This window comes from Canis lupus, chromosome 16, assembly GCF_011100685.1.
Source record: "Canis lupus familiaris isolate Mischka breed German Shepherd chromosome 16, alternate assembly UU_Cfam_GSD_1.0, whole genome shotgun sequence".
In the NCBI taxonomy this organism is placed as follows: Eukaryota; Metazoa; Chordata; class Mammalia; order Carnivora; family Canidae; genus Canis; species Canis lupus.
The window spans coordinates 44,316,982-44,342,155 of NC_049237.1; the positions used below are offsets into that span (position 1 = coordinate 44,316,982).

Sequence of the window (25,174 nt, forward strand, 5' to 3'; positions counted from 1 at the left end):
TTATTGTACCTTCATTCCTATTAAAGGATTTTTGCTGGATATGGATTTCTGAGTTTTAACAATTTGAGAATACAATCCATTATTTTCCAGCTCCTAGAATTTCTACTGAGAAATTTGTTTTTGGTTTACACAGCATTTACCTGTGATCTTTTATCTCTGTCTGCTTTTAAGAGTTCCATGTATTTGATACTACACAGTTTCAGTAAAGTGTGGATTTTTTAAATTGTTTGTAATTTCTTGTGATTCTCATCTTGTGATTCTCTCATCTATTAGTTGATGTCTTTCAACAATCCCGGAAAATTCTCAGCATTCACTCTTCAAATATTGCCCTTTTCTCCCTCTACCCTCTTAAGCTTTAATTCTATCTTTCCCCTTTATTCCTTTGATAATATTTATGAAAGAAGAATTTATATTCACTGCCTCCACTTGCTTTCCAAATATAATTATTTATTGCTCTATATCTTAAATTTACTCTATCATAACAAAACTGATTTCTTCATGCTTTTTGTTTATTCATGTTCACTAAATCCAAATGCCTTGCCGTGCTTCTCATTGTCTTCAGTTTCCCTGTAGAATTCAGCAATATTTGTCATCCTTTTCGTCCCTCTTAAAATTTCTTCTCTTCTTGACTTTAAGAAAAAATCAATTTCTTAACACATTCCTATCTTTTCAATATCCCCTGTTGCTGTTCTTCACTTGAAATCTGCAAAATATGGGTGGTTCAAAAGAGTTTTTTTCTTAAACTCCTTCTTTTCTTTCTGTCATCTCTCCCCCAGAGATCCCACTGTCCCCACCCATCTCCAACCCCTACACATGGTCTAAAAACCTGCTGGTGGGCACTGACAGTAACATATGTTTATGCCCTTGTATATTCAGGCTTCTTGGAACAATGCTCCACTGGTTGTTAGATACAGTGATGATGATGATGATGATGATGATGATGATGATGATGATGATTTATCCCCAACTTCTAGCTCTCTAACAAGTTCCAGGCCTGTATTTTCAACTGGCTTTGGGACATCGTCATTTGATTTATTTCAAACATTTTAAAATCAACATGCTCTACAACGAAAATCATTATCCCCATGCCACACACACATACACACACACACCCTGCACTCCTCTCCCCAAATTTTCTTACTAATATCCACATCTCTTAATAGTAGCACTTAATTTTTCTGTCTCTCAAGCATGAAATATCAGAAACAGTTTATATTTGATCATTTATTTTATCCTAAATTATGCTATTTTGAATTTTTCTTCTTTGTATATTTCTGACTCCTTTCCCTCTTCTTCCTATTACCATTGGCCTAACCGAGTCCAAGTACATCCTATCACTTGGCCTTACTTGCCCTCACTCTCCTCTGTCCAATATGGCAAGCCTCATTAACGGGAAAGCACCACTTTCAAAACACTGTTTCATATTCACAGCAGACACTATGGCTCAGAGCAACACATCTTAAATTGTCTGCATTGAAGGCTGGTTTTGTTTCTGTTTTTAATTTCCAATTTGTAAGAAGAAATAACTTTATAAAATACAACAAGGTGAATTATACAAGAATAAGAAAAGGACAAAGTACAGCACCACTTTTTAAGTTATAGGCTGTAACAGAAATAACTCTATTAAATTGTCCTACAGTTTTTACACTCCCATTCTCAGAGCTCAGCATGGATGGTAAGTTTGAAAACGAGCACCATCCACAGACAGCACGTAGAGTGTACCCCTCTGCAGTGCCCATGTCACCGATCTCCGCTACGCCAATAGAGCAGAGTCAATAGGCGAGTTCTAAAATATGCAGATGTCTATGCCCCTGAGAACTAATGAATAGAATCTCTGGGAGATTTGCCAGGGCATGGGCATTTCAAAAAAGCTATAAAATTGATTCTGATATTCAGCCAGGGCTGAGAACTATTGGCTTGTAGAGAAAAGTGCACACTTTCAATTCTCTGTAATCTGGCTCCAATCTATCTTTGAAATCTTATCAAAATCGACTCTTTCGTATGTCCTGTGTTTCAGTTAGTCAGGACCTTTGGCTTTCCAGATACGATCTGTTCTTTCCCATCTCTGCTGTCAAGTCCCAGTCTGGAATGTCCTTCCTACCCCTTCCACTATCAACATCCAATTCATCCTTTGAGTGCCCGAATACTGAAAAATACATATGAAACCATTGCTAATTAATTACAAAAACTAATTTTGCCCTCATCTAAATGTCTTTACTACTTTGTTATTTATGATACTTATTTAGATTCTAGTTGTAGAGGGATTGTGGTATACAAAGAGAGAGAAAATAAAAAGAACTTTTATTCGGGAAAGCAACTTTCGAGTCCAGACTTTACTTCTTCCTAACTGTGTGACCTGAGGTAAGCTCCATAATTTCTCCAAATATGCAAATTGTTAATAAAATTTGCAACCTTCATCACAAGTAAGTGTTATAAGTAAACAATATAATATATGTTAAAGCAGTACAATGTGTTATTATCTGCTCTATTACATTATAAGCATGTTTGAGGACAGGAATAAGTAATACAAATCTTTATATTTCCACACCTCTGATAGGATATTTGATACAGCAGGAATTCAGTACATATTTTCAACTAAATGAATAAAGCATAAGCAGATACCTTAAGTGGTAAAATTTCTTGTGTGAGTCCCAACAGGCCATCTTGCCCAAAACTATTTCCAGTAGCTCATTTGAAATTGATGCTTGAAATTCCTGTGTTAGGTATTTTCTCCTTTGGATTAGCACTGACTATATAAACAAAGACAATTTATTAAGTCATTTTCATATACACCTTTATATAAATTTAATCTTTTTTATCAGATTATTTTCTCCTCTGAGAAAAAGTGTCTAGAGTCCCACAAAAACACAGAGAAGTTGCTGGAAAGATGGGAAAGGGGTTTTGAGAATACCAAAATTTAATCTAATCAATTTCGCTTTTTTTTTTCATGGAAGGACCTTGAGTGAATCAAATGATAATAGCTAATCTTTATTGATAACTTACTATGTTACAGATCGAAATGCTTAGCACTTTACATGGATTATCTTTTAATCCTTATAGTTTGGTTATAGTAAATCTATTAGCCTCATTTTGCTTTTGAGAAAATGCAAACTCAGAGAGTTGACTAAGATTAAGTAACATAACCATAGAGTTATTTAACTACTAAGCAATGGAGGAGTGATTTGAACCCCTACTTGACACTAGAGCCTAACCTCTTAGTCATTAAACTCAACTGCATTTTAGAACAGACTTCCAGTGAAACCCAAAAAATGGTTACTACCTTTCAGTAATTGCCCAGGAACTATCTGTGGCTAAGGATGGGTGTGAAAGTGTAAAAATCACACAGCCCCTAATTTCAAAGACTCTGCCTTCTTATGGAAGAAAAGTAAAAAAAAAAAAAAAAAAAAAAAAAAAACACTTTAGGAAATCATATAGAATAGGATGGTAACATACAGGGAGACCCTACTGTAAAACCCAACTGGGAAAGATGAATGAGGGTATGTATCCTGAAGGTCACATAAAAAAGTAAGCAAAGAGTCTCTTCAGCATGATCAGATGATAGGCAGAAAAATGAAGTAACACTGAGAAAACGGTAGTATTCCATGCAGAAGGAGAATCTGCAAGCGCTTAGAAGTAAGAAAATCAATTGTTCAGGGAAATCATTTAGGGATTATACCTGGAGGATATAGTTAGAGACTCCAAGTAGTGAAAGACAAAACAGAACACATAAGTAGGGACCAGGGAAGGCTCCAAACCAAAAGTTATTTTATGGATTATTTATCTTGTAGTTTAGAAAAAACAAAGAAGAAAGGTACCAGTATTATCTGATCTCAATTAGGATTTCTGGACAAAGAAAATACATATTTCAGCTTGCATTTGAAGATAATATGAACCAAAACTTAACTTAGTCTTCTATATGCTTTAAGCTCTCCAGTTGCTTTCAACAAGACCCATGCTAGTACTCACCAAAATTAGATGCTGGAAGCCTAGAAAAGTTCTATGATTTGGCTTCCTGCATAACCATGAAACTTGCTCTAGTGATATAATTTCTAGACCAAAATCATTGCACTGAATATTAAAATCAAGAGGATTCTAGGAATATGATAGTTTGAATGCGTTCTGATTATAATTTCATTCTAATGCCAACCAACTGAGTAAAAATGTCTCCTGGGCCCAGCAGCTGTGGGTTCTACAGGTATGCAGGGTCTGGTATCTTTCCCAAAACCAATCCATGAGAACTATAGATGCAGAGGAAAAAAACAAGATACAAGATATCAAAATAAAAAAGAAAGTGAGAGAGAAAAGAAAGAAGAAAGTGAAAGTAAAGAAATATGAGACGAAGAAAGACAGCCAGAAAATACACGAACTAAAGCACCGAAAGAAAGAACGAACGAACTCCTCACGCAGCAGACGACGAAGAGAATAACGAAGAAACCATCCCCTCATCCTCCCTCCCGCCCTCCCTGCCATCCCAAGAAAAGAAAGAAAGAAAGAAGAAAGAAAGAAAGAAAAGGAGGAGAAAGGAAGGAAGGAAGAAAAAGAGAGAGGACAAAGAAAAAAACATGGAATACATCAGAAGACTAAAGACTCTCACCACTGCTGTTCAACATAGTACTGGAAGCCCTAGCCTCAGCAATCAGACAACAAAAAGACATTAAAGGCATTCAAATTGGCAAAGAAGAAGTCAAACTCTCCCTCTTCGCCGATGACATGATACTCTACATAGAAAACCCAAAAGCCTCCACCCCAAGATTGCTAGAACTCATACAGCAATGTGGCAGTGTGGCAGGATACAAAATCAAATTGATATGAGTTGGAAAAGTGAGTAGTAGAATCCTGGGCTAGGGGATTCTAGCTGAAAGTTTTAGCAAGAGAACAAAGGAATGAGTTGTAAAAGAAAAACTTCCTTTTTTTTTTCTCATGTAGTGGCAGAAGTTAGCAACAACCCACATTCCTACACATATATCCTGAAGTTATATCAAGGCAGATCAAAACTTCTGCTGAGATGGAGGATTTTTAAACCTTGTTAAGTTTACAATAACTGTGTCCCCAAGACATTCCCTCCTCTCACTTCCTGCTAACTACCCTCAGGCCTGGCAGACTAGATCCTAGGGAGACTACCATCTCCCTGTGGGGTTGCATCTCAAGCTTTAAAGCATAAACCTGATCTGAAGGACTGTCTAGTAAACAGTCACTGATGTTACTGATTCGATGGTATTAGGTTGTCTGATCTCACTCTTACTTAAGACTAGCACAGAATATGGCCTGGCCTTACACATTGCATGCATTTATAAGCTCAAATAAAAAAAAAATAAAGAAATAGACACTCTACTCCATAAATGAGAATTATTAGAGTAGGTAAACCAAGAGTTTTTTAACTGATAATATAATTAAGACAATAAGCTATTATCAATATGAAACAAGAACAAGAAACCATAAAATAGAATTCAGGGGAAATATTAAGGTAAGAAAACATAATAACTGTTATAAAGAACACAATACATGGGACAAATAACTTTGATGAGTATAGCAGAACAAATAAGTGAGCTTAAAGATCATATTAGAAACTCTTGAAGGTAAACTACAGGTAAGAATAAAGAGAAAATATAAAAGAAAAATTAAAGTTGTAGAGAATAAGTGAAATTTTGGATGAGTTCCCAAAGGAGAGAGAAATGACAAAAGAAAACATGTCAAGATATTTTTCAAATTTAAAGTTGAGGGCAGCCCGGGTGGCTCAGAGGTTTTGCGCCACCTTCAGCCCAGGGCCTGATCCTGGAGACCAGGGATGGAGTCTCACATCGGGCTCCCTGCATGGAGCCTGCTTCTCCCTCTGCCTGTGTCTGCCTCTCTCTCTCTCTCTCTCTCTCTCTCTCTGTCTCTCATGAGTAAATAAATGAAGTCTTTAAAAAATACATAACTTAAAAAAAATAAAGTTGAAAGATTTTAAATTGATAGGGCTGATAAGAAGCCAAACGGAGAATAAGGAAAAAGTCAAACCTAGATATTATGAAAATGAAGAATTCAAAAGCAAAAGAGAATGGAAAGAATTTCAGCAGAATAGATTACTGGTAGGGTGCCTGACTTGCTCAGTCAGTGGAACATATGACTTTTGATCTCAGGATTGTGAGCTCGAACCTACATAGGGTGTAGAGATTACTTAAAAAAATAAAATCTTTAAAAAAAAAAAAGGTTATCTGCAAAGAAACAAAAATAAGATTAGCAATAGACTTTTCAATAGCAAACAAAATAGTAAGACAACATAATATTATTTTTAAAGTATTCAAAAGGGACGCCTGGGTGTCTCAGTGGTTAAGCATCTGCCTTCGGCCCAGGGCGTGATCCTGGAGACCCGGGATCTAGTCCCCCATTGGGCTCCCTGCATGGAGCCTGCTTCTCCCTCTGCCTGTATCTCTGCCTCTCTCTCTCTCTCTCTCTCTCTGTGTGTGTCTCTCATGAATAAATTAATAAAATCTTTTAAAAATAATACAATAAAATACCTTTTGAAGAACAAAACTATGAGATGCTGAAAGAAATGGAAAGTAAGCAGGAAGAATTATCTTGGTTAAGATTATTTTTATGTTAGGTAAATAAAAGTAAATTAAAAAAGGAAGAGTATACTGACAATCTAAAACTGAAATTCTAAGTAATAATAACAGAATAGTGAGAGGCAAGACAAAAAATATTAGAAATCATCCAGTTTTTATTGTGTTAGGAAGAAGATATCAATATTTATAATTTAGGAAATCAATAAAAAAGAGAATAAGTCTTAGGATAAAGATAACAGTCAAAATTATAAATACAGAATATATGACTTTTACCCAGGAAGGAGAAAATTTTATTCTATTGAAAAGAGAAAAGATGGGGGGAAGGTATAGAAGGGGAAGAATGAATGAAAACACAAGATGGCAGAAAGAAGTCTTAATTGAACGATAATTACAATTTACATTTAAATTGAAAATGTAGTTTAAGATAGCAGAAATAGGATCTAATTTTGTAATAACTACATCCATTAAAACACAGAGTAAACTTACTAATTAAAAGACCAAGAGTCCATAATTGGATGAAGAATTATGTTGTCTGGAAAAGACAAACAAAAACCAAAAATACTCACTGAAAAAAGACAGTTGGAAAATATACACCAGGCAAATTTGTATCAAAGAAAGCTGGGCATTTTCTTACAATTCAGAGAGAGCTGACAGGAGTCAACACTGCAATGGAACTACATCAAGAGAGTCAGACACCATAGAGACAAAAAGAATTTAGCAACAACCAATGGAGGCACACGTGAGTCCAGATAAGGACCCAGGAGCATCAGCAGGGGCAGGACTATACTTGATGTGAGAGTCACTGGACTGGAGAAGGCAGCTGTAGGGTAGGAAGCAGGTGGATGTGATGCAGCTGCTCTGGAAAGTAAACCTTGAGATCCATGTGTGGAGTGATTATTATGAGAAGTATAGAGGCTCTGAGCTGATTTGCTACAGAATATCTAATACCTATTGTAACTGGAAAGTAAGAATTAAAAAATATGTGACTTTGGGAGAATCTGGGTTGTTCGGTTGGTTAAGCATGTGACTCTTGATTTCAGCTTGGGTTATGATCTCAGGGTCATAAGATCAAGCCCCATGTAAGGCTCTGTGCTGGGTTTGGAGTCTGCTTAAGAAAGACTCTCACCCGTTCCCTCTGCTGCTCCCCTGCCTCTCTTTTTCTCTCTCCCAAAATAATAATAATAATAATAATAATAATAATAATAATAATAATATAATAATAATAATGTGACTATGCTTGTTGATCCTTGAACAACGTTAGTTTGAACTACAGGTTGACTTATATGGGTATTTTTTCCCCATTAGTACAGTATACTACTGTGAACATGTTTTCTCTTTCTTAAAGTTTCTTAACATTTTCTTTTCACTAGCTTACTGTTATTGTAAGAATACAGTATATAATACACAGAGCATACAAGACACGTGTTAATCGACTTTATTGATCAGTAAGGCTTCCAGTCAACAGTAGTCTATTAGTAGTTAAGTTTGGGGAGAGTCAAAAGTTATATGCAGGTTTTTTACTGCATGGGGGTGGGGACGAGGGAACAGCATCTCTAACTCCTGTGTTGTTCAAGGGCAGCTATCGTCCTAACTGAAAAAGAAAGGAGGGCTGTCTGGGTGGCTCAGGGGTTGAGCGTCTGCCTTTGGCTCAGGGCGTGAACCTGGAGTCCCGGGATCGAGTCCCACATCAGGCTCCCTGCATGGAGCCTGCTTCTCCCTCAGCCTTGTCTCTGCCTCTCTCTGTCTCTCATGAATAAATAAATAAAATCTTAAAAAAAAAAAAAAGAAACGGAAGAAAAAGAGATAAAAAATGAAGATAGTAAGTAAGCAAAAGAAGAAAGGGAGGAGGAAGAAGAAGTAAAGATAGGTTATAATCAAGAATAAAATATGGCACGAATAAAAGGCAAAAACTCAGTTTTTTTTTAAACTGGTAGAATTATGTGCTTTGCTTTGCCTATAAAACAGCATTATATCTGCTTTAGATGAAAACAGATTGCTTTGCATGTACTCCTAAATATTTGAATGTTTGCATTTTTCTTATTTTGTTTATAAATACATCTGAGGTTATAGGATTTCATTATAAGTAAAACAAAACAGATTTTTTTTTTTAAATTAGATAACCAAAGGTGCCAGTACTTGGTTTCTTTCCCTGGGGTCAGCCGTGGGACAGAAATGCAGACTTTTAGTTCGTATAACCTTTCTCCCTGCCTGTTCTAAAAGTTCCAAAGTAGCTGTTTTGTGTGACTGGACATTGCTGTCACCAGAAATGACACCAGCCTCATTTTGTAATGCATCTATAACTGACATCCCAGAGGAGAGAAAATTCATAAAATTTGTATTTTCTGGGATAGAACAGAGGAAAACAGATGCAAAGATTGACTCTAGCAGTGTTCCTCCAAGAAGGTAATTTATAGAGCATATATCATCCTTCCTCATTATAAGAAATTTCCCCTTGAATATTGAAGACTGAAGCTCATTCTAAAATGAATCTTGAAAGGTTAGTACAGGAAGTCTACCCACGAAGAGATAGCAATATCATTCTGTATAATTTTTGTTATTATGCTAATATTAATTTTTCACAAGCCTTTCATTTGGTGTGTGGAGAAAATCTATCCCATGTTGTCTTTTTGCATCCAACATCAAGGTAAAAAATAAAAGACCCTACCTTGATCTGTCTGTTTTTCATCATTGCCTCTATTAATTGAATTTTTCTCTTTTAAGAGTCCATGGATGTTTTCAAGCTAGCAAATTTGGAATCATTACATTTATTACTGGGAATTGTTAATACTTATTTTTCTATTTAATATTGCATAAGAGAATTATGTTGTTCTTTCAAAGTAAAAACCTGAAAGTAAATTTAATTTCTAATGGTTTTTAATTTTTTCAGGGAAGATGTTTCAAAGGCTATCTCATGCATGGAGGAAGATATTAAATGTGATATTTAATAAAGACAAATGGACACAGGGAAGGAAGTTTGTCAGTAATGCTTTGTTGGGCTCTGCCCTTTTTAAAATGAGTTAATGACTTTTGCTTCATGACCCATTTCTAATGGTGGCTTGGTCTTTTCAAAGAGGACGCCACTGTCATAGTTCAGAGGTATTAGGCAGTCAGATCGTTGGGGTAAATTAAAAGCAAGTGGATAAGAATTAATGTTATACACCTCTAGAATAAAAGCCCACAAACTAGTTAAATAAAGTATTTTCAGACAATGGCTTGTAAAGATATTCTTGGTAAGAAAATGTTTTGATCATCAAATTCTGTTTTAGCATATTTATAACTAGACTAAGCATTTTGAAGTGCACAGCTTTTCTAATTTACTACTATCTTCCTGTGTATTATATGTTTTAATACAGATGGTGTTTCATTTATATAAAAGTGTGCTTTGTCTTTCTTCACTCTGAAGGCAACCATTTTGCTTTATCTGATTTGGCTTCACTTGAGTTTTGATTGTAAGAGTACGAAAAGCTCTAGGGTGATTTCTCATTTGTGATTATAGAGTATTCCTATGTAATCTAGGCTGAAAGTCAAGTTCAGTTAATAAAGTTATTTATTTAGAGTTACCTTTAGGATCTGTACAAAACAAAACAAAAAACAAACAAACAAAAAACAGATGTAAGAATCAAAATTCTGTTATCTATTCCTATCACTGAACTGGATTTGAGTTATTTAATATCTTTAATCAAGAGCTTTCTCTTCAGAAAAAAATATGTCATTTTTTAAAAGATTATTTATTTATTTATTCATGAGAGACACAGACAGAAAGAGAGAGGAAGAGACACAGACAGAGGGAGAAGCAGGCTTCCAGCAAGGAGCCTGATGTGTGACTTGAACCCAGACCACGGAATCACACCCTGAGCCCAAGGCAGATGCTCAACAGCTGAGCCATCCAGGCATCCCCATAAAAAAAATAAATAAATAAATAAATAAATAAATAAATAAATAAATAAATTTAACTCCACATCAATTATAAGATAATAAATTCAATTAAGGATATTCATTTAGTGTTTTCTTTAATATACTGCTACATTGTGGGTTGTTACAGAGAGGTACAGAATTTTCAAGTAAGTAAAATAGACAAGATCAGCACATGTGAGCAAACCATGGTAATAATTGAGCAAAAATTATTGCTCATCATAGAGCTTCTATAGCAGGAGTATTTTGCATAGGTGCATGTTAGTCAGAGATAGCTTTATACAGGAAGTGTTTTGGGGTGCTGGAAATATTATTTACTTTTTATATCTTATATTCTTTTTCTTTTAAGATTTTACTTATTTTTTAGAGAGAGAGAGAGAGAGAGAGAGAGAATGTGTGTGCACAAGCAGGGGTAAGCAGAGAGGGAGAGAGAGAATCTCAAGCAGACTCCCTGCTGAGTGTGGAGCCCAAAGTGGGGCTCAATCCCACAATATTAAGATCATGACCTGAGCCTAAATCAAGATTTGGATGCTTGGGCATGTGGGTGGCTTAGTTGGTTAAGCATCTGCCTTCAGCTCAGGTCATGATCCCAGGGAGATTGAGTACCTCATCGGGTTCCCTGCTCAGTGGGGAGTTTGCTCCTCCCTCTTCCTCTGCCCCTCCCCTGGTGTGTGCTCTCTCCTCTCTTGCTCACTTTCTCACTCAAATAAATAAATAACTGGTGGCTCCGTTGGTTAAGCATCCATTTTTTCCCTAAAGATTTTATTTATTTTACCTCTAATCTGCCACTTGATCTTAGCATGTACCTCTTCTAAGTGGATCTACTATTTCTTTTCCTGGCTATCCACCATGTTTCTAAGGTATCTAACTCTGTATCAAGACAGAGTGAGTTAGAATCCTGACCCTGTTACTTATTTTCTATGACCAGGTGCATAATTTACATAGTTTATTTTGAAGACAACATATAGAAGACACTAGCAGAAGGAAGGAACTGGATATAGAAAGAGCAATTTTGAGATCATTATAAAAGCCTGGGTGAGAAATTAAATGTACTGGAATTAAGTCATAAAGGTGAAAGAGGAGATGAACCCAATAAGCATTTATGGAAGACTCCCCAAATTTGAACAACTAGATGTGAAGGGGCAATATTTGTTTACTCACAACTATAGTTGGTCCAACATAGCTGTGGGAGCTCCATAGTCATCAGGAACCTCAACTTTTGTTGCTTTACCTCTTCAGACATAGTGTCCATGCTGCAATAGGAAGGAGCCACTCCGTCTCTTCCATTGCATATGTGTTCCTGCCAACAGGAAAGAAAAAAGGAAAGAAAGAGCATATTTCTTTTTTCAGAACACAGGTTTTGGCAGTTGTAAACATTACTGCTATTGATTTCAAGGGAAAAAAAAAAACAGATACAGTCTTTATGCTGAGTAGACATATGCCTATAGGAAAGTCAGGGTTTATTAATGAGGAAAAAGGAGAGAACAGATATTGAAAACAACTCCTAGTTGTTTTACTCCCAGGCTAGGTTGTCTCCATCCCCAGCCACCCAAAAGTAGAATAATGAAATGAAACATGGATGTTTTCCTCTGTTTTGTCAGCCCAATAGATAGAAGATAAATTGAAGATGCAGATACGGATATGGATACTGATGCATACACATTTACACAGATACACAAGCGTGTGTGTGCAGAGGTGTGTGCATTTGATACAACAATGTCTGTGCAAACCATTCTACAACCTACCTACATGTTGGCTTATCACATTGATATGCAATGTTGTAAAGGGAACTAAACATTTTGGTTGAGTTATAAGTACTCCATGAGCAAGACAAATTTTCAAACCAAATGGTGTTTTAAATCCTCATTAAGTTTTCATGTTATTAATGGAATATTAATCAAGCATCAGAAAGGATGAATATCTACTATTTACATTGATGTGGATGGAACTGGAGGGTATTATGCTGAGTGAAATAAGTTAAGTCAGAAAAAGACAATTATCATATGGTTTCACCATATGTGGAATATAAGAAATAGTGCAAGAGACGATAAGGGAAGGAGGGGAAACTGAATGGGGAAAAATTAGAGGGGAAGGCAAAACATGAGAGTCTGTTAACTCTGGGAAATAAACTGGGTCTCTGGAGGGGAGAGGGGTGAAGGGATGGGATAACTGGGTGATGGGCATTAAGGAGGGCATGTGATGTGATGAGCACTGGGCATTATACTATACATTGGCAAGTTGAATTTAAATAAAAAAAATTAAACGTTATTAAAAAAAGACTTCACATTATTTCTTATAAGTTAGAGTAGAAATGGAGCTATTTGGGAGAGAACAGAGCTGCTGGATCATTACTATACACTTGAAGAGCTCATAAAACATATAATTAGAAGTAATATTTCAATCATAAATTATTACTTAAGAAATTATGTTTCCTGATATATCTTAAAAATTGTTTAGTATATGGCTTTTCATCATTTCACAGTTTCCATGCTGCTCTATTATTTGAAAATGCAACCATTTAATTTTCAAATCCATAATTAGTATACCAAACATTCCATCAATAGTATAATAATCTGACAATTTTCTCTTTGCAAAAATCAATTTCACACATATCAAAACAGAGGAATAAACCAGGACCTCTTCTCTGCTATATCCTATTGTATATCCTACTGTTATGGTTCTACAATTTTATGGGTTATTTTTTTGGGTTTTTGGTTTTGTTTTGTTTTTTAAACACAGTTATTGCTTTGGGCCATTTCCTGTGTGAAGAATCATGAAGTATGAAAAAGAAAACATTGAGTGGATCTCACACATCAGAACCCAGCACATTTGGGGAAGTAGCTGAGGTGTATAAGCCTTAGATATTTTAAGGCAGATATCTTTGGAAAAAATAGCCAAACTTTAAATCGTAGGTGGCAGAGATAATAACCAGACAGATCTCTTACAACATTTTTTTCAGAAAGATAAGAATGTTAATGAGGTCAGGGCGCAGCTCAGTGATGGCATAATAAGTCATGCAAATATTGCACTGAAGAAAACATGAAGTTTAAGGAAGGAAATAAGATTTTAAGCTTTGGGTTTGAAAGGTCTTCACTATTATTCAAACTAAGGTTACTCATTTTGAACTAAATAACAGAACCAATAGCATTTGATTTAAACTATATTCCATTAGTACTGATATTAAATTACTACATTTCAATCTTCTGAAATTGTGTATAAACATACATTCTGGGTTGCTTTGGTATAAAAGGTCCCAGAATATTTATGATACGTTTTGGGAAGGAAAGGAGAAGACATGTTTTAGCTCAGAGCATCTACGTTCTAACAGCTCTGAAGCAGAACCACTTTGTCAACATAGACATGCTTCTTCATTGCCATCAAGATGGTCTTAGGTTTTTACATCTGTTGTTTTTATGCGTAAGAACAGAAAGTCACAGTATTTGGAATTCACTACCTAGTCAGTGAGACTCTGCCAGCATTTTACATTTGTCATTTCCAAAGGCTATTTGGGGAGCCCTTTTAGGATATGTCCAATTTTCATCTGATGATTTTGATCAGTAATGTATGCTTCAAGTATCCAGCGCTCTTACTATTTACCAGAACACATTTTGTGTTCAGACTATGAGTTCATGTATATAAAAGCATCTCATAGACTATGTGCTATCTGAAAATGATACTATCCAAAATATTACTATTATTTTGGAGTAGATCCTATAGGATGCCAGCCTTGTTGAATAATGGGGCAGAAGCTGGACACAGGTAAAAGTGTAACGCTAGACACTCAAACAATCCAAACTTCCCTTTCTTCAAATTTAAAAGGTGGTAGAATTAATGATCTTCAAGATTCTTTTCATCTTTAATACTCAGATGTCAGTATAGGTAAATCCAGTGGCAATTCAAGCAGCACTGAGGTGGAATGCTTAAAAAATATATAGCCAATTCAACTATGAAAGTAAATGAAGTACTGGCATGTGCTACAGCATGGGGCACCTCAAATGCGTCATGCTAAGTGAAAGGTAGCAGACGCAAAACACTACAAGGCTGTACAATTCCATTTATGTGCAATGTTCTGAATAGGGAAATCTATAGAGACATAAAGTGGAGGAGGGTTTGCCCAGAGTCATGGCTAAAGAACGTAGAAGATTTCTTTTTGAGGTAATGAGACTATTCTAAAACTGATTGTGGTGACAGATGCACAACTTAGTGTGTCCACTAAAAGCCAGCCATGGAATTGGGAATTTAAATGGGTGAATTGTGCAACAGGTTAATTATATCTCAAGAAAACTGTTTAAAAAGCCATGTAGCTTTAGTGGTACCAAGAATACACATTGGAAGTATCTCGATAGTTCTCTTACCGTGATGCTAGTCTGGTTAAAAATTATCTGATTGTCCTCACCAAAGAAAATGATTAGTGTAGGAAATACAAGATAGGGATAAATTGATCTCAGGTGCTTTCTTACTGACTCCTATCAACCTTTTGCAGGGCTTTTATCTGCTATTAGCATTATTGTTTTCACTCACTCTCATATGACAATGAAGTCTTTATTGTCTCGGCCTCTTACTTTCCAACCCATAGTACTATCTGTAGTCACTCCCACCTATCACAACCATGGAACTGGATTTTATCTGAGCAATAAACACTGATCTGCAGAAAGGCTGATTCACAGCTGACCATGGTAGCACATGTATTTCCACAGCGTATGCATCGCTGAATTTTGCTCTTATAGTTCTGTGATTGGAGTAGATATTGTCCTCAATTTACAGAGAAGATACCAGGGACCAACGAAGTTAAATGTTTTGTGTAAGGTCGACAGCTATTAAGTTGCAAATCCTGGATCAGAATTTAATCCTACCTGATATCAAAAGCCAAGTTCTTTACTTCACATTGTGCTGATTCTTTTACCAAAATGAAATACAGCTACTCTTTTGGAATGCTCTGTACTTTTAAAATAGCGTTGTTATATAAAACCTCATAGTGATAGGAATAATCCAGGAAGCTTGGAGAGAAACTGAAACTTGAAAAATCTACCTAACAAAGATCTAGAAAAAAAAAATCTACCTAAGTGAAGGATTTTCAGTTTTACAGAAAGAGTCCATACAGAGTGTCTTTACAAGAAGTGTTCTCATAGACATTCAGAGTACAATTCAATTTACAGAAATTAGAGGCAGTTGCTATGTTGAAATATTAGTCAGAGAACCTAATTTTAAGTCCTAATTCTTCCACTAACTTCTTGAGTATTGTGAAGCATCTGCTTCAATTTCCTCAATAATAAAACATGAGTTGTGACATTATCTTTTATTCATTCATCTATACACTTACTCATTCATTCATTAATTCATCAGCGACATGCCCAAGTTTTCTTCTAAGTGATATGAATTCCAGAGTGAGGAAGAGAACAAAACCCTTCTGTGAGGGTCAACTACTAATTTGCTCTCAGCTCTGTTTCCAATTTTCTCATATTCTGCATGGTAGGGCTAAACACTTCCTCAGGCTCTCTTGCTGTCTGACTTCTGGGTAAGTTCAGCATATAGGAGGTACTGGCAGAGTAGAGAGTAGGAGGTGTGGATAAACCAAAGTATTTCTCTCACAGTTATTCTTCTTTGATGAGCCCTGTTCCTTCCAGGAAACCCCACTCTGATTCTGCTTCTAGAAATACTACTTCTTTCCTACTATCTCTACAGCCATAGGAGTCATAACAGCTTCCCACTATTGTTAATACCTCAGCTCCTCATGATATTATTTTCTGAAGAAGAAATATAGTCTGTAGTTCCAAGGAACTCTGTAAACACCAAGCAAGATAAACACGAAGGAAAATACATCCATGTGTATTTTAACCAAACTATGGAAAACCGACTATAACGAGAAATTCTTGAAACAGAGATCAAAGAAAAACAAAGATAAGAAATGTTGCTAAATTTTGGTCAGAAACAATGAAAGCTAGAAAACAATACATTTTTAAAGTACTGAAAAACAACAAGAGCAAAAGACCCTCTCAATCTAGAATTCTATATCAAAAATATTCTTCAAAACTGAAGGTAAAAAAAAAATAAACTGAAGGTGAACTAAAGACATTTTCAAAAAAGAACTGAGAGAACCAGCGACCAGTTGACCAGCCCTGTAAGAAATGTTACAGGAAGTTCTTCAGGCTAAAGGAAAATCATACTGGATGAAAAATTAATTCTGTACAGGTGAATGAAGAATGACAGAAATATAAAATACTCTTTTGTTTTTAAAATGTCTTTATAAAGTGGATTTAAAAATAACGATAGTAACAACATATTTGGGGCTTTCTAAAATACAAAGAAAAGTATGAAAACATAGCCCAAGTGATGAAGTTAGAGGGCTGGAATGGTCAAATTCCATGAGATTCTTATGTTCTATGCAAAGTGTTAGAATTTTATTTAAAGTTATGCTGTGAGAAGATAAAAATGCATATTGTAAATCTTACAGCAACCACTAAAAAGAGAGAAAAAAAACAGGATTATAGCTAATAAACAATAACAAAAATTTAAAACCTTTATGATTCTACAAGTAGTATCTCAACAACAAATCCATTGTTTGCTAAAATACATCTGCTTAGGTTTCATTCAATAACTTGCTTAATTCTTGCTTCTTCTATAACTTGAATATTTCTATTTGGAAAGAAAAACTATAAGAAATATATAGGTAAAAATTGGAGAAACTTCAATACCCTTCAGGTAGTTTACCTCCACCTCTTGAAGGAATGCTGGTCACTTGACCATTTCAGCTGTATTCATGGAGGTGCTTCTTCAATGACATGAGAACCTTGGGATTCTCATAGCTACTGTGTGATACTATGTTGTCAGCACTAGCCCTATTAGCTTTTCTAAGGTCTTTGGTGTTTCCATGACGCTGTTGGTATAATATTCAAGTGTTCTTCGTTGGATAGGCTTCATTTTATTCAAGTAGAGGTGTTATTAATTTCAAGTTTCAGTGTTAAGCATACAGCACACAATAGAATTTTGTCTTCTATCTGGCACATTTTCACAGGGTTGGAGAGCTTCTATGTTTTTAAGAACTTAAGATCAGAAAGATGAGATGTGTGTTCTCAAATAGCGGAAACAAGTAAAAATATCAATATTACAAATTATTTGGCTGATATTACAAAAGAAAAAGTTTTGTAGAATGTCTATGGAATTCTGTTGCTCTTACAAAGTTGAGGAATGCATAGCTATACATTGAGATTCCTTTTTGAAATATAGTAGTGATTCTATTATTCTTAGTATTTTTTGTTTTGAAATTTTACTAAGACTTTAACAAATACAGACTACACTTTTAGATGCAAGCACCTTAAAACTTTGATGTATTTGATGCTATTTATCATGTTTTGAAGAAGTTTGTGAATAGGAGAGTATTAACCTTGGCAACACAAAGACTTTCAAAATGAATTCTAGGCCAATCATCTACCAAGACAACATTCATTCATAGTAGAACAAGCACTTATTAAAAGTCTCATTTGTGCTAAGTGCTGTAAGGGGCACCTTCATGCACTATAGGCTCATATCTACATATGTTTATTAGAATTTGTATGGAAGTATATTTGAGAAAGAATATTCAAGGTAAAAAAAGATGGAGTATGATTGGAATGAGAGGGAGAGACTTGAGACAGTGTTAGAGAGAGAGATAAGTGCAAAGTAATTGCCAAAGTAATTGAACAATACTTTTACTTTTTTTACACTTTCTGACTTGGGGCTTAGCTAATTAAACCAAAGGAATATGGATTGAGTCATTGTAACAAATTTAGTATAACCTTTTGATATTTCCTTTGAGGGTTAAATGTACATTGACATCTTAACAATTGCTGAGTGTGCTTGCCAATTTTGGCTCACAAAATTTGGTTAGAGAGAGACAGATGAAAAGAAAGGAAAGGACATTGAAGGAGGCAGGAACAAAAGAGAGAAACATAATTTGTTCTTTCCCACCCATCAAATTAAGGACAAGTTTACATTAAGTTTTCTTAAGAGAAAAATTAATCACTATATCATCTTAAAGCTCTTTATAATTTTCAGATGGTTGTGGTTGATATTTCCACTATGAAATAAAAACTGTACATCCATTTACACACATGGAGATGTGCTGAAGACGTTGAACAGAGACATGGATTTTATTCCAAATATATTTTCAGAGAGGAGATAATTCTTTTTCTTTAAATTTTATTTATTTATTCATGAGAGACACACAGAGAAAGGCAGAGACACAGGCAGAGGGATAAGCAAGCTTCACGCAGGGAGCCCGATGTGGAACTCAATCCCGGACCCTGGGATCACACCCTGAGCTGAAGGTAGAAGCTCAACCACTGACTGAGTCAGCCAGGCCCCCCCTAGAGGAGATAATTCAATGAGCAGAATAAATATAAATATATCATTTGCAAAGTCATAACAACAAAAAATATATTGTTTCAGAGAATATGGAAATTGGAGACTTTCTTATATTTTTATTGATGCAAAACAGAGAATTAATTCTTTTCTATTCTGCATTTGATCAATTCATTCAATCACATTTGTACTGTATCTTGAGATTAAGCATGACTCATGCTCATTTTTTTTAAAGCAAAAGTCCAGCAGATACTCTTTTTTTTTTTTTTCTTAAGATTTTATTTAATATGGGGGAGAGAGAGAGAGAGAGAGCAAGCAAGCATGGGGTGGAAGGAAGGGCAGAGGGAGGGGATGAAGCAGACTCCCCACTGAGCAGGGAGCTTGATGCAGGGCTCCATCCCAGGATTCTGATATCATGACTTGAGCCAAAGGCAGACACTTAACTCACTGAGCCACCCAGGTACCCCTCCCTTCCATGTCATCTTACATGTGCTAATAGCATGAATTTTTCTAAAGAGGCCCTAGAAATAGGAAAGACCACTATTTTGAGATCAGCTACCTCATACTAGTTGCATGTTGTCACACATACACAAAATGCTATGTGACAAGCACTCAAACTCAATGGGTTTAAACATTTTTTTTTTCTTACTAGTTTGCAGGATTGGTGGATCCAGATGAGACCAGGAAGGAAGGTTCTAGTTTAGCTCACATATATGCAAACGGTCCCAAGGTTGGCCAGCTTGGTTGGGTTGGAATACCTGAGTGGGGATCTTTTCTATGAGTCTGTTAATCCTCCTCTTGGGACCCAAGGACTGGCTGAAGTGGAAACACAAAAGAGCAAGGAGAAACATGCAGGCACAGTGTCAGTTCCATCTCATTCTAGCAGCTAGAGCTGATTCTATTGTTGAATTGAATCATCTACTGTGTAAGGAATTGCAAAGTCACAGTGCAGGGAAGGTGGAAATGCAGAAGGGTGAATAATTGAAGTAATTAGTGAAATCTATCTTGGCTATGCTACAAATGGAAAGACCTGGAAGACGCATTTGAGAGTGTGTCAACCCTGAATAGTCCATTGATATCAAGAGGATCTACTTCTCAAAACTCTGTAACTGGATCCTCACATTTAAGGCCTTCACAGGGCATGTCTTTGCTTTTTGTCTATTATTTTCAAGTTGCCTTTGGAAATAGTGCCATGCCCTGTGAGCGGAATGACCACTAAACTGTATGGGATTGTAATATATATGGTATTATTTGTACATTGCATTTTGCTACTGTATACTGACCCATGCTTCTTGTATGCTGGTGTTTGTGCTAGTTTCATGACTATATTTTATTGCCTTTCTATTAATTCTGTTATAAATGGAAAATATGAAAATAATTACATCTAAAGAAAAGTTTATTTTATGGTTATCCTTACCTTTCCCTCTAATTCTTCTAGGAAACAATATCAAGACAAGAAGTCAAGATGTTGAGATTAGAAAGCAATAAAGAAATGTTTTTCCTTAAGAGGTTGGTGAAATGTAAGGACAAAGTTGGGCAAAGGAAGGGAGGTTCCCCCAAGAATTACATTTTCATTTATATTTTAGTTCCTTTCCCATATTTATCTTGTAACACATAAGGTTTCAAAGTTCTTTGTGTTGTTCAGATCTGTTACTTTTATGTGTTCCCAGAATAAATAGCAGTTGTTAAAAATAGTCTAACTGAAAAACCATCAGTTTATGCTGGCTCTCTTATTCACAAACTCTCTGCTCTAATTATGCCAATAAAATATTTTAAGATAAATCATCTTATGAAATATATTCTCTTTTTTACTGTATACCTTATTTTCTTCATTTTTTCAGCAAATGAAATCTAAAACTGCAGAAAAAAACAATACTATGATGCTGACTACTACTTTCTGGACTTTTAAATTAAAACTTCTCTACTGTAATAGTTTTCAATAGATTAAAATATTATCTTCTATGGTAGCTAAACAGTTTTATATTTAATTAGCTTTCAAGCAGCCAAGGATGAGTGTTAAGATTGTTTTACTTTTTTCCTTTTTTCTTCAATTATAAAAATGAGGCAGTATCACGATCAATTCATTTAGCAACATTCTTTCAGTTGGACCTTTTTCTTTTCTTTTTCATCATACATCTTAAAATTACTGAGTAACACACAGAAGTGAAACATGAATTAAAATGTTTCATAAAAAATGTCAGGAAGATGTTAGCATTAAATGTATAGTTACACTCTTATAATTCACTCAAACAGAATTCTTTTCTGCTTAAAGCTGCAGGAGGTAATCTCTAAATAATCACTAACATTTGAGCTATCTTTTACATTTTGTAAAGCACTTTTAGCTCTACTTAGCTGTAGTTCAGAGAAAAGAATTGTTTAAAGTTGCCTAACAAATAAGATGCAGAGTCCCCGGCTCTATCTATCTATCTATCTATCTATCTATCATCTATCATCTATCTATCTATCTATTTATTTTTGGTAAAGATTATTTATTTATTTATTTATTTAACAGAGAAAGAGAGCACAAGTAGGCAGAGGGGCAGGCAGAGGGAGAGGAGAAGCAGGCTCCCCGCTGAGCAGGATGCCAGAGGTGGGGCTAGATCCTAGGACCCCAGGATCATGACCTGAGTTGAAGGCAGATGCTTAACCCACTGAGCCATCCAATCGCCCCCATATTTTCTCGTTTTTAAATTTCATGTCTCTGAAGGCAGTCTGCAATCTCCATAACCTTGCGATATCTCTCTACTCCTTATCCTTCTTTTCTCAAATTTATATAAACTCAGCTTTTACACATACATTGGCAAGACTTTCCTCAATTGTTATTTGGATGATATGTTTGTTCTTCATAACTAAACTGAGAATAGTATTCCAAGTAGAGATCTCTTGTGCTATTTCTTTCATTTCTCCCTTCTGTGCCCACACACTCTTACCCTCTCCGGGCTTATATGCTCGATAACATTTGGTGACTGGGTATAAAGAGATGTTTAGTCATTAATGTAATTTATAACATTTCATAGTTGAAACTAATCTGAAGTTTCTTTGATTTAAGTACATGTGTGCATGTCCCTAAACCAAGGATTCCTTAGTAATAAATGACATGGAGTGTCTGGAATATATAGAAAGAAAATGATTAAAGCAGGGCTTGAAGAATTTTGTTGATCCGAACTATCTTTCCCGAGATTTAGATTAATTTTCTCACTTTCCATTCAGTAAAGTTCCTAAATCTCCTTCTTAAAAAATAAATTTATGCTTTTTTTCTGCTCAAATGTTGAAAGGCTTCCAACAGGTCCTGAAAGCACTGTATTTCATCTCCTAGCGTTTCAATGAACTTTTTTTTCCCCTTAATAGCTCAGTGAAACTGGAGAATAATTACTTTTTCAGTTAATGTTAAACTGATGGCATTTTTAAACAAAAAGCTGGCAGCAAATATTATGTCAAGCTATAGTGCATTGAAGAGTGGTTTGGCCACTTTGCAACTCACCTCTGAGACATCAGACTTCCTTTGTCCTGCCAAGTGAAGCATTAAGGAATAACACAATGGAGATGAAGGGGGGATGCTGGCTTTTTCTTTCCTCTAGGTGAAGTGTTCTGTATCTCTATACACTGCTGCCTGAGACTGACTTTCTAATCTTTTTCTAACCAGGCAATCCTTTTGCAAAAACCCTAAAGATCCATTTCTTAACAACCTAAAAAATAGCTTGATTTTTAAAAAAATTAACATTAATAAAGCCACTAAAGTGCTTAACTTTTCTCTCATTTGTTTAAAACTTGGGGATCAATTCAGTCTTTTCACACTTTTGAAATGCCTTAAAGAGACAAGAAAGCAACTTTTTCCAGCAGTAGATGAAGCAGCCATGCACACCGTACTGGTGGCAACAAGAATGACCCACAGAGGGATCCCTGGGTGGTGCAGCGGTTTGGCGCCTGCCTTTGGCCCAGGGCGTGATCCTGGAGACCCGGGATCGAATCCCACGTCGGGCTCCCGGTGCATGGAGCCTGCTTCTTCCTTTGCCTGTGTCTCTGCCTCTCTCTCTCTCTGTGCCTATCATAAATAAAAAAAGAAAAAAAAAATTGATAAAATGATTGTCAGCAATCACCATGCTTCTCCCAACATATTTAAAAAAAAAAAAAAAAAAAAAGAATGACCCACAGAGCCAACCCATTCAAATAATCATAACAGATAATTCTATCAATCAACGCACATCTGAAAATACATTTTTTTTTTCCTGTGAGCTAAGCTCAGTATTGAATGCTGGGGGAACATCCAGTAAGGATGAAGCAGTTGGAATTAAGACATTACACAAATAACAAGATCTAATACATGGTAGAAAACATCATGCTTAATAGTAAATGTGCAGATGAAATACCTTGTGTGTGGAAAAGAAGAGGTGATTTCTTCTTTGAAGGGGCTAAGAGGTGGTGGGACAGGAGCGGGGGCAGAGCCAGAAGACCTGGGTCAGGATGGCCTATGAAGTGACCAGAGCTGCGGATTTCTACCAGAGACAGACATACAGGAGACAAGCAATTCAAAGTGAGGGAGGGTGATCTTAAGCCATAAGTGCACGGTCAGGATTCAAGATTGGGGGAGGGGAGGTCTCTGAGTTGGGAGTTCAGAGCTGAGCACATCAGACTCAGGACTGAGAGAGGATTAGAACGAGAATGATTTTGGAACAAGTAAAGGTTGATGCCAAAGAGAAGAACCACCAATGCTGAGTGAGTTTTATTGGACACCAGATTTGAGGAGCTTGGCTTGGGCTGGCTCCTTTATGGGGCAGGAGAATCCCATGGTGGAGATGCTATGTGATTAGAGAAAGGTTATACCTAATTTTTTTTCTGGCTGTCTTATGTGCCTGTATGTATATGTGTTGAAGAAGGACTGGATCATTTGTGCTACAGATTATGTGATTACCACCATATTTGTGGGTGGAATATAGCTTTCTGTGATCTAGGAAACAGTTAACAAGTAAATATGTCATTCAGAATCCGAAAATCACGTAAAGCCTAAATTATGCATTTTGGTTAGGTTGAGGTAGTCTACTGGATTACATAATTTTGTAGTCCTAAATTTGACAGTGTAAATGCGATTATAGTGGACATAACTTCTCTAAATATATAAAAGAGACAATGATAAATTTGGCATACATTGGCCCTAGTTCTGCTACTCTATAATTTTTTAAAGAACTTTATTGTGGTATATTTTGTATATTATAAACTTTACCCATTTCAGATATACAATTTGATGATTTTTGGTCACTGACAAGTAGCATTAACATCACCAAAGTCAGTTTTAGGACATTTCTTTATCCCACCTAAAATCCCTCCTGCTAATTTACAGTTAATCCTTCTTCCCACCCTCAACCCCAGGTAATCACTAATATACTATCTATTTTTATAAATTTGCCATTTCTGGACTTTTCATATAAGTGGAATCATAAGTCTTTTAATCTCTTGTCTCTGAGTTCTTTCACATAGCATGTTTTTGAGGTTCATGTATGGGGTAGCATGCATCTGTAGCTCATTCTTTTTTTTATTATTCAGTAATATTCCATCGTGTGGACATTCCACATTTTGCTTATCCACTCACCAATTGATGGATAGTTAGGTTGTTTCCAGGTTTTGGCAATTATGAATAATGCTACTATGAACCTTTATGTGTAAGTCTTTGTGCGGATATATGTTTCATTTTTCTTGGGTAGATACCTAGAAGTGGAATTAGTGTGTAATATGATAGTTTTATGTTTAATATTTTGAAAAAAAAAAAAAAAAGCCCAACTGCTTTTCAAAGTGGCTGTAGTGATCCTGTTATCTTGATGTTGACGATGAAGACCATATCTGCTATTACTACTTCTACGTGATATTTGTTTCACCAGTGGGTCAAAATCATGTTAAATTACATAGATATAGATATATAGATAATCAGATAATCTATGGATATATATTCATTCTTTCAGTCCTCACAAAAATTCCATGGGTAGGCACCAATATTAATATTTTCATACCTATCTTGAATGCTTTCACTATGTTTATCTATTCAATTGCTCCAATAGTAGTAGCCCAGAATTTAACAGGCACACCTAATACATCACACCTAATACATCAAGAGAAATTAGCTCACACAGTCTAAGAGAGGACAGGGAAGTATCAATATTTGTTGATATTAGGAGGCTAGGTAATTTATGAAGAATCTGAAATCATGTATGGATGAATTGAATGAAATGCAGGAAGAATTGAATGAAATGCATTTCTTTAATAGATGGTCCATTTAAGCAAGAAATGAAAGAGTGTATGTTTGAAGATGAAAAATCACACTGATACCTAAGAAGTATCCCATGATTGACACTGTCCCATGCGGACTGTAACTCACACTTACTTCATGCCAA

The 25,174-nt window shown here is 35.7% G+C and overlaps 1 long non-coding RNA gene across 4 annotated transcripts in view; it reads right to left on the reverse strand.

Moving 5' to 3' along the window:
* Positions 1-317: 317 nt before the first annotated feature.
* The window catches only part of LOC111090180, a 28,023-nt gene continuing 3,166 nt past the window's right edge, over positions 318-25,174 (reverse strand). Inside the window, exons 1-5 of one of the 4 annotated variants that reach the window (XR_005371602.1) lie at positions 22,276-22,739; positions 19,553-19,610; positions 11,619-11,757; positions 2,623-2,750; positions 319-703 (exon numbers count right to left, since the gene is read on the reverse strand). This is a non-coding gene — a long non-coding RNA (uncharacterized LOC111090180). Of the gene's footprint in view, positions 704-2,622; positions 2,751-11,618; positions 11,758-19,552; positions 19,611-22,275; positions 22,740-23,161; positions 23,288-25,174 lie in introns of those variants that run through there. The other 3 variants (XR_005371600.1, XR_005371601.1, XR_005371599.1) reach the window with 3 other exon arrangements.